This window comes from Cimex lectularius, unplaced genomic scaffold (genome assembly GCF_000648675.2).
Source record: "Cimex lectularius strain Harlan isolate CLEC.00 unplaced genomic scaffold, Clec_2.1 scaffold271, whole genome shotgun sequence".
Taxonomy (NCBI): domain Eukaryota; kingdom Metazoa; phylum Arthropoda; class Insecta; order Hemiptera; family Cimicidae; genus Cimex; species Cimex lectularius.
Genome location: NW_019394181.1, coordinates 243,437 through 248,330, shown reverse-complemented (window position 1 = coordinate 248,330; position 4,894 = coordinate 243,437). Strand labels below are relative to the sequence as shown.

The 4,894-nt window shown below is 35.0% G+C and overlaps 1 non-coding gene and 1 pseudogene across 1 annotated transcript; one reads left to right on the top strand and one right to left on the bottom strand.

The window, feature by feature from the left end:
• Positions 1–1,761: 1,761 nt before the first annotated feature.
• Positions 1,762–1,833, bottom strand: LOC112128202 (annotated as a pseudogene).
• A 2,756-nt stretch (positions 1,834–4,589) lies between these two features.
• On the top strand, positions 4,590–4,662 carry Trnay-aua. Its single transcript has one exon. It is a non-coding gene; the product is annotated as a tRNA-Tyr (tRNA).
• Positions 4,663–4,894: the final 232 nt, after the last annotated feature.

The following is a 4,894-nucleotide window of genomic DNA, read 5'->3' as shown; positions in this document are numbered from 1 at the left end:
AACACTAGCTAGGATCACAAAACTGTCATTAATGTACAATAGAACAACCCCGTATACTCAAAAAATCGGAAAGGGGGACCCAAATACTCACTGCTTTTTTTACGAGGGTTCGCAGTGCAGAGGTCATATAAACCCTCAGGGTGCCGGTGCCCATTGTATGTCGGGTTCAAATGCAGGGCCGCTGGATTCGAACCCGGGACCTCCCCTACGCGGGCTTTGGAAGAAAGTAAGTGTCCAGGTCCACTGCGCATGGTCTATTCTTAATCGGATGAGGATGGCCCATCTTCTACGAGTCAGGTCCTCCAAGGGCTGCCATTAACAATGCTATTGATGCTGTTCAGCATTAGGGTTTTTTTATGCTTTCTAGTAGAAGCTGAGGAGGAGCTCAGAGCAGCCCGAAAAGGCCTTTCCAACTAAAGGAAAATACAGAATGCAAAGAAAAGCGCCGTAAAGTTTATTAAAATACAAATTTCAAATCATAAGAAATGATGAGAAATGAATAAGGGATTTCGACATTACTTTGCCTGTTACTTTGAACAACAATATATGGTAGTGTTCGGTTTTTCGGCAAGAAAAATATTTTTATTTTTTAAGCTTTAAAATTATGCTTCACGTGTTTATGCGAGAATGGTGTTAAGTGGACATAGGTCGAAAAGGTCTACAGTAATTACTCGCAATAATCTTTGCTGTTAGAAAATTTATCAGATAAGGTAGTTGCAAAATATTATTCAGCACCATTATGATGACTATAACAAAAATATTCTGCGTGCCTTAAACAATTTAGTATTTGATATCGGTTATTTATATTCTAATAATTCAACCTTTTTTTTCAGTAAGTTTTACGTCCAGAGGAATAAAAAATGAGTGTAAAACATTATAAATATTTATGAGAGTTGAAATTCAAGTCTGGCCACTTGTCATGCCTTTCAAATTGGGAAGTGTTTTAATCACTTGCGACTTTTTCCCCAGAATGACCCTCCATTTTTTCCAGCATGCGTTCCGACCTTGTAACCGGGTTTCACCGACACGCGGGAGGGAGCCCAGTGGAATTCAATACCACAACACACACATGCACATGGGTAGAACACAGCAGACTCGCAGTGGGTAAATTAATATTAAAAAAATTTAATTCATCCCAGTCGAGTTGATTTTTTCCCGGGGAGTCACCCTTCAGCGTCCGCTCCGTTCGGCACCCTTCCCCGGATCGCTAATCATATGCAAAGCCGACCCCCCCTCCGCACTTGTCTGTTTAACCCCGGCTCGGGCCGACACCGGCTAAAGCAGATGCAATTACGTTTTTTTCATAATTAACGGGGGTGGCTCCCACCCCGCCGGCTTCCATCCTCTTCACTTAATTTAAATTAAAATCCATGACTCATTGATTGGGCCTTTTCACCCCTTTGAAAGCATCACACCCCCTTCCACTATCCCACTTTCCGTTCGTCCGGGCACAGCCCACTTTAACATATTCGATTTTCTACATTGTCCAGGCTTTTCGTCCCGCGGGATCCGCCGGGGAAACTTGTGGGGGAAAACTTTTTTTTGGGGGAGGGGGGCAGGAACCTTTCACCACCCTTTAATTTTTTTTCGCGCTGGATATATTTAATTAGTGACCAACCCAGCTGAGAGCTGTAGGGCTGTTGTCGTAGGTTTTATACCAAATGGAATATGATGCTTTATAAAGGCGAGGGCGTCAAAAAAATTACAATATCTTATTAACCCTCAACGTTAAATGAAGCCTTTGAAGAAATAAACTGTAATAATAGAAAAACTAAATTCACAATTTCGCGTGTCATTCTTGCGCATGGCCCATGCTAATCTTCTCTGTACCGCCGAAGCGTGTTAGGAAAACTAAATTCTTTAATTTTTTTACACTTCTGATGCGCATTGCTTCGTCTATTATAATTAGGCAAGTAAAAGGTCCATTTTATTGTAGGTCATGTTCTGGCTTGATGTACGTAAGTTGGCCACAATGCAAGCACGCACGGACCGTGACATTCGAGGGAAACGAAACCGCCGCCTGGTCACGGGGACGAAAGCCGTCAAAGGACAATTTTCTAATTATTGTCTCACTTGAAGACCTTCGCAGAAAGGTCCAGTTGCTGGGCCACCACCTAAATCCATCACAGGTCCAGGGCGTCAATTCAGCACTGTCAGATTCTCCCTCCGCCGTCGCACGATACGCACTCCGCCAACCACGGCCCCCGCGACCATTTTTAGATGAAAGAATAAATATGAAGTGAAATCAAGAATGCAACTAGGTACAAATTACGATAAATTATTTTAAATTTTAAACAAAACGTGTGAATTTTAATATACAGAAATTGATAAAAATTAGTAATCTAAAAAATATTAATACTATATAGTTTCAAGCTTTTCGAAATTCTTGCACCATCTACCAAAAAAGGAGGAAGAGTATCAATTATTTAAAAGTTCAAATAATCATATAATTAATTTTTTAGCGTAAAATATTTATCTAATTTGTAAAACAGGTCAATCTGAAACGGTTGGTTGCATAATTTCGAGATACACTAAAATATGATATATGTAAAGATCTATATAAACAAAACTATTAATTCAATTAATTAATCTGTCTGTAAGGTATTGATTGAAATGAAAAAGTTAGTGTCTCATGCGGGATTCGAACCCACGACCTTCGGCTCATTCATTTCAACCAATACCTTACATAAAGATTAATTCATGAAAGAAGTTATTTGGCCAATCGGACCACGCAATATAATAGATTTAAAAAGTATTAATTTTTTAAATTTTATTAATAAACAATGTTACTTATTTATTAGTCTTCTTGAAAGGTAAGATGTACCTATTAAAAGTTTAGATATATTAATTATAACATATAAATATATCATACATTAATATAACATATATTAATTATGTTATATATATGAAGTCTACAAATAGGCCAAATTTTAAAATTATCTAATAAAAAAAATAATTTGGCGTGTGTTTTCAATTTTGCAAATTCCAAATTTTTGACTGAATTGTACTTAAGAATAATGGCACATTTTGTAGGAGGTTTGTTTACTTAGGTAATTAAAGAAACTAGGCTCTTTAATAGCCGTATGAAATAATCGTGTGAATTCATTATAAAAAATGATCATAAAAAGCATAGCGATCTCTAAGAAATCATTTAAAAAAATATAATGAAACAAAATTTTTTGCATCAAATTAACTTTTTTAATCTCCAAATTAATCGTGGTACATTACAAATTAGTCTTTTCTAAATGCACGTGTGAGCTTTTAAAGAAAAATTCCTGCATTAGAAACAGAAAAATCAAATTTAATGTAATTAAGCTCTATCAGTCCATATGAAAATTAATTACAAAGAAATTAAAAATTAAATATAAAAACGAATGATTCTATTAATTAGAAAATTATTTTAAATATAAACTAATTGGTGAAGAAAACAACATTCCCAAACCACAATTTTTACATTTTTAATTAAAAAAAGAATCCTACATTTTTATAATTTATTTTACATAATTTAAATTTTAATTGTCAATAATTTTCATATGGTTTTAAAATACTAAAAACTATCTTAAAAGAACAAGAATTTATTTTAACATTTATTTGTATACGAATTTTCATTCTAGTTGTAATTAATTTTCATATGATCTTCTAAGAACCCAATTATTTTGTAGTAAAACAAAACTGAATTGACATAATTTTAATTTACACGATTATATTTCATATCCTCTTTTCAAAGGCCCTTATTACTCTTGTGCGTATTACTTATATTATCATCAAGTTTATCAGTTGTTTTTATTTCCTATTTCATCGTCATGTAATAATAAGCGTTTTCAATTGCTTTAACTTCCACCGGACGGTTTTTACCATTCCGTAAAACTTTTAGTAATTTATTCTGTATAATTCTTTTTGTTGCAACTCAAAAACATTGTTATTATATTCGTACCATTTCCTAAGTTTTTTAATGCACGAGGAAAGGGTTAATTTGAAATTAAAAAGTTCATTCAAAGTTAAAATGAGTTAATTTAAATTGTTAATTCAAAATTGAAAAGGTTAATTTAAAAATTAAAAAGGATTAATTTGGGGCGCAAGATTTGATGGAGAATAGGCTACAAACGAGGTGGCAACTTGCTTTATTTTTCTTCTTATTGGCTGGTATTGGCATCTCGCCTTTCAACTGGTGGAAACCTTACCATTATCAGCTTGCCATTAGGCAGGATAACTAGTTAGATTCTCATTTCGATAAGCCGTCTTAAGTACCCGAATTTCTCTATTGTACTATGGAAAACAATTCTATGCTTGGATGTCAGTCTATATGTTAATAATAACCGATTAGGTTTCGTGGTCCGATTGACCTACAAAATTCTTTTCAATTAATTTATTTTTAAGTACGTTATTGGTTGAGGTAAAAAAAGTCAGTGTCACGAGCGGGATTCGAACACACGACCTTCGGCTAAATACGCTGCTGCTCTACCACTTGATCTATCGTGACTTTGATCCACTCGGACCACCTCAACCCAACCTTTCGAATTTTTCCTCCATGACGCCATTTTTCAAAACGTTGGGTTGTGGTGGGAAGTTAAATGTCCGAGTGGGTCGAAGTCACGATAGCTCAAGTGGTAGAGCAGCGGCGTATATAGCCGAAGGTCGTGGGTTCGAATCCCGCTCGTGACACTGACTTTTTTATCTCGACTTAAATATTAATTAATTGAAAAGAGTTAATAATGACTACATAAATGGTACAGACCATATGCATATTTTCGACAACTGTTCGTCACTATTTTGTTGCATTTATTTTTTCAAATGACCAGTATCTTCAAGAGAGAAGGATAAAGGGGAAAACATGATCATCAATGATCAAACCTAGATGTATCATGACAACTGACGAGAGGGGGTTGAAAAATGA